This window comes from Etheostoma spectabile, chromosome 9 (genome assembly GCF_008692095.1).
Source record: "Etheostoma spectabile isolate EspeVRDwgs_2016 chromosome 9, UIUC_Espe_1.0, whole genome shotgun sequence".
NCBI lineage: Eukaryota > Metazoa > Chordata > Actinopteri > Perciformes > Percidae > Etheostoma > Etheostoma spectabile.
The window spans coordinates 19,973,628-19,987,169 of NC_045741.1; positions in this window are offsets into that span (position 1 = coordinate 19,973,628).

Below are 13,542 nucleotides of genomic sequence, written 5' to 3' on the forward strand. Positions count from 1 at the left end.
TGTGTGTGTGTGTGTGTGTGTGTGTGTGTGTGTGTGTGTGTGTGTGTTTTCCTGCTCAGCTAACTGAGCTAAAGAAACTGAATGTGGTAATGATGCTTCTCCAAGAAAAAGCAGTGTGGATGGAGACACTGCTGATGGTAAAAATGATGACGACGATAACTGTGAAGGATATGGCTGTGAATATTGATTAGTCATTGTTCTATCTAAGCATGTGCATTTACTGCTTGAAACGTACACAAATGTGTTCAGTATAAATAGTGTTCATGCGCATGTTTATACTGTATGCATGTGTGACTGTTTCTTATGCATTGTTTTTTTTGGAGCGAGAGAAATGTGTGAATGGAGAAGAGGCTTTGCTCACATAACATCCTGTATGCAATATTTGTTTTCAATGTAACATTGTCTATGTTCGCGATACAGTAAACAGCTTTTTACTAGTTCATGTTTTATTTTTTGCATGATCAAGTCTTAAAGTAGATCTGTCAAAAGCATGATTACATGCTCATTAGGGATGTAGATCCTCAGGTCATACATACCAGCCCTTTTCATTAGAATACATTAATTATATAGAAGCAGCACACTGAACATCTTTCTGGTACAGTAAACTGTTTTTCTTATGGTAAAGCCACAATGTGGCTCAATTGAGGGCATCATTACATTATATAGGGCTCATTAAGTATATAGATATTCAGGTCGTACAACTATAGCTTTTTTCATATAATTGTTAATATAATTAGATAATATTCTTCTTTCTCCATGTCCTTTTCTTCAAGCTCAATACTAAGCTGAAAAAACAGGCTCAACAGATGAATTTTAATGAGTGGTTAGCCATTATTACTCATTATTTTCCAATAAGCAAACTGTACACCACATCAGCACAGCACAGAAAGATCAACTACTGTGCCATACCATAAATACATCTCTTTTATCTGTAAATAACAACAAACTCAATCCTCGGCACTAAAAGACTCCATAAAAGATAGATCATTGCGAGTGCGCTGCACGTGAAACAATTCCAGTGAGCGGGGAGATGATGCATTAAAAATAATGAAGGCTATGGTAGCTCATACCAAGAGCCATCCAAAGCTAGGAATATGAAAAGAAAATAGCAGAATATCTAAAATAGAAGCATTAATTCTGCAGCATGACTGATAAACCGAACAGAAAACTGACCCTGCATGTTTTTTATCTTTATAATGGCAACAGGCTGGTTAGTCTTGTCACAGTGAATTAGCAAAAGAATGTGTTTGTGGTTTTCACAGAGCGTTCCAAGAACGTTAGCAAACATACTCTCACAAGGCTGAAGTCTGAGGCATAGTCAGATACACAGTTTGCCACAGAGGCACAGTAATTGGCTCACCAGAAAAAGTGAATAAAGAAATAACCCAATACTGAGCTGCAAAGGCTGGATATGATACTGTAGAAAATGGAAGAAATATGTTTGATACAATATTTTGAAAAATAATTTTGCTTTCTATGTTAAATGCATCTTCACAAGTGTTAAAGTGGTAAAAACTCCATCATGGTCATCATAGTGTGTGTGTGTGTGTGTGTGTGTGTGTGTGTGTGTGGTGTGTGTGTGTGTGCTGAGCATTGCTTTATAAGAACGAAATTATTTTAATAATTTTGTTAACAAGGAATAAAACAAAATTGGCACCTAATGTTAGTATTCCCAAACCAGTAAGAAGCTGTACATTACTATGTGTATGATGGGCTGTATTGTAAGTATAGTAAGAGCGCCACCCGTCTCTGCTCAGTGCTATTGCAGCCCTCTGTTCTGAAGAACACGCCCCTCCGCAGCAGCCATTTTCAGTTGCACCACATCTGCGCGGTGTTTGACCTGTTTTTCTGCCATCTTGCCTTTTAAGTGTAAAAAAAAAAAAAAAAAAAAATACAATCGATGTCACTGTATTTCAGTCAGCTCGGTTATTTGGGGCCAAAAAAAGAGCCGTCTCCGGGCGCATATGTAGCGTGAAATGCAAGTGGCGGACGAGTGACACTGTCAGCTCGTTTTCTCCACCTTGTCTGTTGGTCGCAGAGCGTAAGAGCTGGTTGGCTAGACAGGCGGGGGCTGTGGGGGTCATTGTGTGTGTATGAAGAGATGCGCTGAGTGAATAACCTTCCCCGGTAACAGCTGTCGGATCCACCAGAGCAGAGCAGAGGACAGAAGAGCAGGCCCAGCCAGGCCCAACCCAGACACAAGACTGATAGGGGTGGATGGCCGAGGGGGTGGGCGTGGGCTGGACTGTCTGCCAGCTTTGAATGCTGAGCTCAAGGGTTTTGTGATGGGTGGCCACACCGAGCCTCTTAACGGGGGTCTCAGCACCCCGGCAGCTTATTGTTTAACACATTGCTCATCTCTTCCGCCCCCCCCCAATGCAGATTCCATGCACAGCAGTGCAGAGCACACAGGCCCAACAGTGGCCCGGGACGCTGCCTTTGTCAAGGTGTCAGTCGCCGACGCAGCGTCTCAGCATGGTTCACCACTGGGCATGACAGGGGATGCAGACCCCATGAAGGGGGATTAGCACCACACCTATTGTCTGAAGGCACAGTGGTGCTGGATTTGGCTGCATGGCTATTCAATGACTGTATTTCTATTCTTTGGCTCTCGACAGGGACGCTCAGTGGCCCCTCCCTTGTTCGGCTGCAGTATCAGAATGTGTTCATGTCATGCCCCCAGCCGAGGCCCTTATTATCTCAGTTGACATGACTAGGAAAGGTGCGATGGTAGATTCTGTTATTGCTGTCTGCTGCCTGACCTGCAGGTTAGGGTGTTTTTTAATGGGTTAGGTAGAAGCTTGCTTCTCATGTATAATTTACTGTTGATTCTGTTAACTCTGAAAGGAGAGCATGTTGACCGAGACTTAACCTATGAGGGTTTGGTTGGATTTGATGGTATGAATACAAAATTAAGGGATTTTTGAGGCGCTTGTTCGTTTGTTTTATTTGCACTCTTTTATCATTCAAATCAAATCTCATTCATTTTGTTTCACATGGAGTGCTTTGAATAAATCACACAAGTTCCAACTGACAGATCTCGTACTTGTTCGTTACTGTATAGTCATGTACTGTATAGAGTGTATTTTAATGGTCACTGGAAAAATATGACCTAATGTGACATAATTTGTTTTTGCTTATATTCACATGACCTTGATTAATCAAGAAAATAATTGTTGCAGCCCTAATTCAGTTATAAAAAAGATAATTACATTAAACACAATTAATTTAAAAAAAATTTTTTTTAATTGTTTATATCAGTCTGAAAAAGAAATCCCACATCTTGATACTAATAATTGATATTTTATAAATAAAAACAATTTCTGCACTTTGCTTCCATTCAGCTAAGAACAATGCAGTAATGTATGTTTAGTATACCTCATTGTGTACAGTTCTTCAGTGGCCAGAAACCTCTGGCCAGACCCACAGTACTCATTTCTATATTGAGAGAGCAGTTTGGGCAGTAAAGCACTGAGGAAAATAGTGATGGACGGCTCCTTGGTCTCTCATAGAATAGAGAGGCAGTTGGAAGTTTTTTTTTCTTTTTTAGATTAAGACAGCAGCTCAAGGAGATACAGGTTTGCAGTAAATGTATTTTGTTCCTGCTGCGCTGTCTGAAAAAGCCTTTTCAACTTCAGAATTTCTTACATTTTTTGGCATTTGGGGCCACTCTCAAGCAAACTCTATTACTGGAACATGCTTGTCCCGTTCAACTCAACCGTTGCATCTTAAAAGATAAAGCATAAATAGGTTGCCTAAAATCTTTAGCTCTTGATTCATTTCAGACAATAAACAATGAGTCATTTGGAAAATGTCTAGATTCTCAGAAATAGAAAACACTTTCACATGTGAACAGATTTTGTGATCGTTCTGCAAATGTACAAGCATTGCCAAAGCATGCTCCAATGTTGATGATACAGTAAACAAAACTCCATTGTGACTTCATCTGGACTTAAAACTGAATTGCAGACATATGCTTCCCTGTACACTATCCTGGTCTAAATTTGAGTTTTCCCCCTCAGCTATCAAAAGATTTTCCACATACCTTTCCAGGAGATGTTGAAATAAAGAGACGAGAAATTCTTGTGAAGCATAGCTCACCGATGCTTTGCCAAGGAGCAATCCCCAGAAAAAAGAAGCCCTGTACCTCAGAAGTACCACAAGTGCTGAAATTGATATTTCTATTACTAGCTATTACAAACACAGTTGCCTTACAACTGCTTCTCATTTATAAGGATTACGAGGAAACACTGGGAGAAGAGTGTGTAAAGAATGGCATGTTTGTTTTTGATTCTCTTCCTCATCCTTTCTCTTAGCCATGGTGTTGATGTCACTGGAAGGGTGAGCAACTGGGTCATGGGTAGCTGAGAGGTTGTGGAGGTTTTACTGGCCTTGATCCCTGTCAGGCAACCATAATGAGGAGGTTCCGCTCTCCCCATCAGCTGGGAGTAATGGCCGCCATAAAGGCCTTGATTGTAGCTGCTGCAGAACACTCCTCCACATGGCAGTGTGACTCTTGAACTCCTTCAATCATCTGCCTGGCTCATATACAAACTGCAATCCCCTCAGACCATTTTGTCAATGTATATCACTTGTAGTTCAGCTACTTCTGCCAAGTCAAACTATAATGCCAAGCACTTAAAATGTAAAAAATACAAAGTTCTCCCATGACACAGGGTAATAGTTTTCTGAGCTGTCGTATAAAGTGCGAATGTTGTTTCACCTCCTGGAAATTCACCGACCCTAAGGTTGTGCCTGGATCTGTACAGTCAACCTGCTTATCTCTCTCTATACAGGCGGAGAAAACCCCACTACTGTGCACGTTTACCTGTTAGGCAGAAAGTCATGTTGTCTTGTTAAAGCCCCAGTCCATGACAGCAGGGTGGCTCCCCCCGTTGAAACAATGTCACTCCATCACATGCTTTGCCTATACACTGATGTACTGGGTTAAAAATATAGATATTTTCTTTCACTTTTGTTGTTTATCTGCTGTGCTTTCATACAAATGCCTATCATCAAAACATTAGTCATACACACTTTTTAGGATATATAGATGTTTCGAAATGCATAAATCAAATCAGAATAAAAAAAATGTTTATCATAACCTTAAACTGTATATAATTATACATCAAGTTTAGACAGCACAATGTATTCCAGATTGCCTGGTATCTAAGAGGATAATAGAAGTGTGGTAAAGGGGGCCAGGCAGGGGAATATTTCTTTAACGTCATTTGTGCAGCCACAACAGAGTGTGGGCGGTGCCCAGACATGGCAGAAATCTGAAAGAGGTGTTCCATGTTGTGTAGGTCGCTTCCAATTCACTGGATCACCATGTTCATTTACAATCAGCCCCGTAATTAAGGGAAACCAACCCAGAAATTATCAATCAGTTAATTACTGGGATGCTGCAAAACAAATCCAGCTCCTGATTGAAGCCCACTGGCTGCCCTTAGAAGAGGCTGCCATCATCCAAATGAAAACAGAAAGAATTGTGAATTAACCAACAAAAATACAATGCCCATTTGTCATTCAGTTTGGCAACAGAGTGTGAACACAGGTATTTAAAAAAATAAAAAACAAATTCCTTACCTTTTTATATTTTGAACAGAAAAATGTAATGGCTTATTTTTTTTTTAAACCATTTCAGATTAATCTTAGATTGCCATTTTTTTAAGCCTGTACAATTATTTTTAGGTTGAGGTGAAATTTTAATTCACCTTTTAATTTACAGTTTTGTTGCCTGGGTCTTGGTGACCCTTCAGGTTTACAGCACTGCTGTGTAGAGCAGCCAGTGGCACAATAAATATGTCACATAACATGTAACAGTAACATGTAACCAGCTATTAACTCCCCAATGACATGGAAATAGCGAGGTAATTCAATTGTGGGATGTAATGTTTAGTGGTTTCCTTGTGCTTGAAAATTGTACGGTAGGAAAATGCTTATGCTATAAAAAAAAAGGCAAATAATCTTGAAGCTTGGTGGGGAAAACTTGGTATTTATTTCACTTTAGTGGTGAATAGAAAAAAAAGGGGATGCCAAAAATATACAACACACACACACACACACACACACACACACACACACACACACACTCTCTCTATTTTTACTTTTATTTCATCATTTATTTTATCATCCCTCATTTAATTGCACAAAATTGCATTCAATCCCAAAACAATTATATTGCTCTTTTATCCATTTTAGCGTTACGTTTAAAGGATTTAATATATAGTCTACGTACCCTACACAAGCATTTGTAAACACTCCTCACAGAAGAGGCCAGCAGCAGGGCCCCAGCTGGAAACTGCACACCACAGTGCTTATTGAGATTCACTTAACTTTGTTTCTCATATGGGAAAGAGAAGGACCTATAAATTGCTTGACTCAGGACCTCTATTTCCCATCAATACATTTCCTCTGCCCCCTCTAGGCATTGGAGCATCAAAATGCATAACAATCCCCTGATAGTGTCAGCAGCCTACAGCTCATCTCTAAAGTAAATGCTGGCCAGATAGAATTAAAGGGAAGGTCCTGTTCTTCTTGGGAAGAAAATGTTTTCATGATTTCTCTGTTAGAAAGATGTCATCACAAGAGACAGAAACTAAAAAGGAAATTGATGCAGCCTGGCAGCCGAGCAGATGACAACCCATCAGGCTCCTACAGTATGTGAATACTGGAGTCTCTCAGATAAGGCCCTGTGCAATAATAGATCTTGTATAAGAGCCAGTTCCAAACTATTTGGTCTCCACATATAATATGATAACACTGGCCATTACTATTAGAATTATTAGAATATTTCTTCACATTGACTCTAGATTTAGCCTTGCTTTAATTGTGTTTCTTTCCTTTTTTATTTTTTACTGCTGTTTCTCTTTAGTCATGTCTTGTAATTGGTTTCCTCGCGGCTTCTCTGAGCATGATGCAGATTGCACAGTGCCACAGATCTGAGCTTGTTCCGACTTGTTTGAAGTGACCTTATAGTCGGTGACTTGTTTTCTGGGAGCGGCATCCAAACAGGGATGCAGCAGGAACAGGGTCCTCTGTTGGTGGCAGGCGGGGGGAAGATTGGAATGAGACTCAAGAGGCCAAATCACAGAATCTGGGCCCAGGTTTTTTTTTTGGCAGGCAGCAGAGTGTGAAATTTACAGAATTTCTTATGTTGGTTGGGCAGCTGCCTCCGTGCCTGCACCACGGTAATGTCAGCCAGTAACTCTGCGAGAAGACTAGGCTGGATGGACGGAATGGAAGAATTCAGACGTGACGTTTTGCCAGCTTTGGTACAAAATACTACAATGCAGATAAGATGGCAAAACTGGTAAGTGACAGGATTTTTTTCTATATAGGATAGGGCTTCAGTGACATTACTGTTAGCTGGTTAATTATTTATAGTTTTTCAATTACTTAGGCGCATTTCTTGGTACCTCCAACATTGGGAGTAGCAAGAATCAAAGACAAGCATATAAATTTATAATTGAAAAACTATTGCAGTTCTTCACTTTTTTAAAGCTCCTTTTTACTCTGTTTTCTTTTTCTGTCTACTTGTCACAACCCAAAGCCACTTATATTTACATGGCAAAAGAGGTGGAAGTACTGCAGCATGCCTAATTTGCAGCAGGCCCCATGTTTTCCTTACAAATTGCAGTCACATATCATTTAGTTTCCCTGTATTATTGCAAAGAAAAACAATCAGAAAACCTCAAATGGGGGCCACCGTATACTGATCTCATCCCTGGCTCCAGCTTCCCTCCCAGTTCATCTCACTAACTGTCTCTGCCTCTGCCAGGATTCGCTGGAACAGATGCCTTGTTTTGACGGCCTGCTGCTTGCCTTAGTCAGTTGGGCAGCAGGTCACAAATGCTCACATACCCACAAGGACATGCACACGCGCACACACACACAGACCTGCACCACAATGGCTGTGAAGCATGTGTGTTTAACTTACTGGTTGTTTAAGTAAGCGGAGAAGAATCCCCTCAGGTGATTAGTTCATTTGCAAGTCCCCGGCTGTGGAGGCTAGTACAGGCAGTGCCCCACTCTCTGCCTCCCTCTGTTTAGCTCCTACTTCTCTCTTTAGCTCTAACCCCCCCCCCCCCCCCCCCCCCCCCCCCCCCCCCCATCCTGCTGTTTGTTTGTTTCTCTGGATTCTTAGGAAGGAGAAGCAGACAGAAAGAAAAAAAAAGGGAGAGAAATGTTAAGCCAGCTAGAGTAATATCACAGTCTTTGTCCTGCACTCATTATTTTCGCTTTGATTACAATCTGGATCAGCTCAAGTTACCCTAATTCGGCCGGCTGAAGCTCTGGCTGAAATTGTGCTGTGCTGAGTGATGGTTGAATTGAGGTTGCCGGTGGGGAGGGGAAGAGATTGAGTGTGGAAAGAAATAAAAATAATAATAATAAAGTAAATATATACATAAAAATGCTAAACAAAGGCAATATCTGTGGTAATAATGTGACAAACATGCAGCATCAAAATAAACAGGAGGAGATGTAAAAGGATGAGACCAACTGTGTAATTCCTTGAGGGACACTCATGCCAACGGGACTTCTTCTTCATGCCAGAACGAGAATGTTGAGAAACGATTTCAGTGTTGCACAGCACTGAGTGGATGGAAGAACCGACAGGCATGCTGGGATTTTCTGGCTAGCGATGGTGGTACTATGGGAGGGGAATGAGTGCTGAGGACTCAGCCTAAGGGCCAACCACCACTAGACACTAAGCACTGCAGAGGCCCAGTCCCCATGTAACACTAATCATAACCCCCTGCTCTTTCCATCTGTTCTCCATCAGTGGGCTTACAGTACCACTCCACCACTTTACCACTACCCACCGTCCATCCTCTTCCCTTCGGGCTATCACTCTAACTGTCTCTTGACCTTCTGGACTCTCCCTCTTTTTTGTTTTTAGATTTTTCCCTGGATGACATTTCTTTACTTAGTACTTCTTAGAATGCAGGATTTGTTACATTGAGCTGGGGCATAGGCTATAACCTTTTTCCCCCTGAATGTTAGGCTTCGTTTTAAAGCTTTTTTCTACTGCAGCTAAACTAAAACACACACACACACACACACACACACACACACACACACACACACACACCCACACACACACACCAACACACACACACACACACACACACAAACACCACACACACACACACACACCCACACACACACACACACACCACACACAACCATACATCATACATACATACATCATAACATACATACATACATAACATACATACATACATACAAACCTACATCCACACATACATACATCACATACACACACTACACACATCACATACACCCACACATACACACATACATACACACCATCACACATACATACATACATACACACATACATACATACACTCTACACACATACATACACACATACATACACACATACATACACACATACATACAACACATACCACCTACAGCACACATATATATATATATATAACAACAAATTGATCTTGAATACTTCCATGCACTCTGTCACACTTTTTCTACCCTCCCACACAATGTTTCTCAATTAACGTCCCTTTTGCCTTCTGGTCACAGCACGTAATCTGGTAGAGATACCGGGAAGTGTCATCAGACAGATGTGAGTTTTCTAACTACGACGCCGCTGTCACTTGAATTACTATCCTGGTTCACAGTTGTACTATAGCTATGCAAATTTCTGCTGCCCTTAATGATCAGATTAGAGTTACTAATAAAAAAAATGCAAAAAGAATAAAGGGAAAAAAAACAATATTATGAGCTGCCCTAACGCTTCTCTGGGCGGTGATGAGTGAGGGCAAAGTTATTATTCTTTTGAACTCCTGCGGTGTGGGGAAAAGACGGCAGACATTTAAAGCAGCATGACGTTGGGTGTTTATTTCTTTTATACTTTTTTTAATTCTTGGGCCAGAGATTTATGGCTTGATAAGTGCTTCAAACTTTTATTTTTTTCAAATGGGGATCATTTAAATACACCTCAAAGGCAGGGAGAGTTTTTCTCTCTTCCTCCTGTTCTTTCTGTTCATCTGTTAACTCTAGTTGTCTAACAGTCTAGCTGTGTTGCTTTGTTCTTCTTTTATTTCATCCAGGGGTTTTCCCTGCTACCGGCACCATAGTGGACGTGATTTATTTTGTTTTTGGGATTAATTGTACCTTTGCACGTTTTAATGCAATTCATCCTCCTATTTATGACAAACAAATACAGGACTTGACCACTGGTTTTCTTTCTTTAATGTATGTACAGTAAGCTTTCAAGTCATGTTCTTGAGCTCATGTGTTCTCAACCATTCATGGAAAAAAGGCTGACACAGCATTATATCCAAAGCGCATACATGTTTTGAGTAGAGAAAACTGTAAATAAAACATGTTTGAGACCAACAAAATGACCCACATACACAGACATTTTCTCCCGCTGTGGATCTAATCCATTTCACCCACTTGCCTCAGATTTCAACAACTCTCTCAGAACTTTTGGCCTTTTCACTTTTTTCTCCAGAGAAAGTGTGAGAAAACTTGCACATGGATGTAGGTCAGAATTTTTGGACGGACTGTATTTCTCATCGATTTTGGATGCAGAATTGAAGTCCATGTTCTCCACGCTACATTTTCTACACTTTATCGTCTCACCCAGGAGCTTCCTTTGGTGTTTCTCACCAAGCTCGGTGGATAGTACTTCCTCATTCAACCATTACATCATTTGTTTCTATTTCCAGTCAAGTGTGACTGCTCGACAGCCTGTCCGTTTAATTAAAACGACCTTTAAGCAATTTGCTGCTGAGTTTCTAATATTTTTAGCCTGGTCATTATTCCCGATGCACAGATGTTGCATGCCAAGCAGGGAATGTTGGACTGACAGCATCTCACTCCTATTGTTCATTTGGGAAAACATTTTGGTACAGGTAGTCAGGTTGGTGATGGAGCAAATGCCCAATTTATTCATTCAAGTGTCAGTTATACAGACAAATATGTGTAGCGCCAATGTGGGTCTGAATTTGTAGAGCTGTTACAGCCTGTCAACACAGTGAGAGCGCTGTCATTAATCACCATACATTTGATCAGAATGCAGCAAACCTCTTCTGTTTCCTGTGATGGAAGGACAATGGAAAGCTGTGTTGGATCTTGTTCTGCTAATTGGGTTAGAGCAGCTAATGGCCATTTAGATGGTGGATAACAGGGAGGCATTTTAGTCCACAAATGTGGTGATGGAAGCAGAAGCTATCAAGTATTTGAATTAAACTCAAGCTAAAAAAAAGCTTACAATTTTTTTTATAATGCTTCCTTCTGACTTCTTAGTGATTGCACTTTGGTAAATTCTACCGTGCAGCGGTGGCTTGGTTGCCAGGTAATTATTTTTAAAGTTTACTGTACCTCAGCAGGAAAAAAAAGTTTTGCCGGTATTTGTTTTATTTATTTTATTCTCACGGTCCATGTGTGATACATTTGACAGTTTTATAGAAGGTATGCATGAAAGTGTGTAGAGTGGAAATAAGAAAGGCCATAAGTAGTTCATAATTTGAGCCTCAAAGTTTTAGCACACAGAGCATGTTCAAAGAAATGTTACCTCAAAACTTGTTTGAGGAGAACAACAGCCCACTGTACAGCGACGTGGGAATTGAGAAGAGAATTAAAATTACAATACCTGCATGCCCAGCTGCCAACTCAAATTGCTTGGCTGTTATATGCTTCTCAATGCAATATCCTGCCATTGAGCTCTGTGCAAGCATATAATGAAGCCGTCTCTGGCGTAATGATTTCCGTGTACAGTTCATGAAAATTGGGATATAGAGGAGAGATATGTGACTGTACCGACATGGGCTAAGGGGTTTGCTATTCCCCATCCAAAGTCACTGCTGCTGTTTTTGTGGAGTCAGGTGGAAATGACTGCCTGATTGCCTTGAACACATGTCCAGTTTAAAACTCCTAAGACCAACTCATAAAGTGATATAACCCCAGTAATATCAGAGCACATTTACACAGCTCTTTTAGTGTTACTAAAAAAAAAAAAAAAGCGAGAGAAAGACTAAAAAACAAACAAAGACTGTCTGGCGTCCGTGGTTGAGTGTAGCTCTGTGCGCACTTTCTGTTTGGCTGCCAGTGCCGTTTCTGGCCCTGTTATTTCCTTACAAATGAGAAAGAAATGTCGTTTGTCCCCACCATGAGCAAGCGGCCGCTGAGATGAGGAATAGGCCCACTGCTTTACACAGACTAACGTGACAGGCTGCATGACATCACTTAGCCAAAATGGATTGCCGCTTCAAAATGGGACTGTTCTGCTCAGTGTTAGCAAGGCTCTCACTGGAAGAAATTAATTGACTCTGAAACGTATTCAATGTATTTTCATTTTGTTTTAGTTCTGGCAGCGGTGTTGTTTTTCTGTGGGTGGCAAAGATTAGTTGGCAGCATTTTGTATCTTCAGTCTTGGATTTGTGTGGGTAAAGTGAATTAAAGACAAGAATTAAAACTCCCTAATTAGAGCTGTTGATAGTATTTCAAGGCGTCCTATGGTGTGTTTAATGACATTCAGCTCTATTTCCCAGGTATGATATTTAGCAAGCGAAGATTACTTTGTTGAATCCCACAGACTAAATTTAGAGAAATCATATTTGTTGAAAATGATAAATATTACACACCCTGGAGAGCCCAATAGAAAAAGTCTGATGGGTAGACCAAAGACTGCCAGTGTTAGATTTTTTTGAATCACACCCAGTCAGCATATAGGCATTGGTGTGTGTTTTATTTGATCAGGTTTTGAGCTTTTTGCTGTGGCAACCCTATTGGAATATTATATTGGAAAATGTTGTCAAGAATGTGTCTTTTCAGAAACAACGTCCTGGTTGCTTCATATAATCAGTGTAATTAATCACAGACCCAGCTGTCAACAGTTTTCATTAGAAACTATTTTGTAGTGGGTCTCTCAGAGGGTGCCATCTCAAAATGTTGGCAAATGCAACCGAAAATAACCGCAAGTCTAGATACCTCTTGAGAAACTGGGGACATATGCTTTTTTCTAATTTATTTACCTTGTAATTTTTTTGGAATATGTGTTTGAAAAATTAAAGTAAATTTATAGAAACAAATAAAACAAGGTCATCCCTTTTTTTGGGAGGTTTTTGTTAGTTGGATGAAATGTTACATACACAAAGCTGTTTTTGTGTGCATGTGTTTTCCTCCCACCCCACCTCGTCTGCGGTGACCTGTGCACCACTCGGGCCCTGGGGGCTCCGGCACACACATGGCCTGATCTGCTGCTCCTAAACACTTGGAATCACGCTCCAGCCACCGCGTATACACATGCACACAAATATACACACATTCTCACAGCACAAGCACATCTGGTTTTCAGGATGGCTCTCATGAATGCAGACCTTTTAGCTGCCGGCACTGGCAGGCTGCTGGTGTTAATGACTGGGGCATTCCTCGGCTCCCAGGATGAAAACGGGGAGAGAGTGCAAAACAGAGGCAGCCATCGCTTCTAAGGGGTAATCCAATCCATCTAGCAGGAGGTGTGTGTGTTTGTGTGTGTGTGTG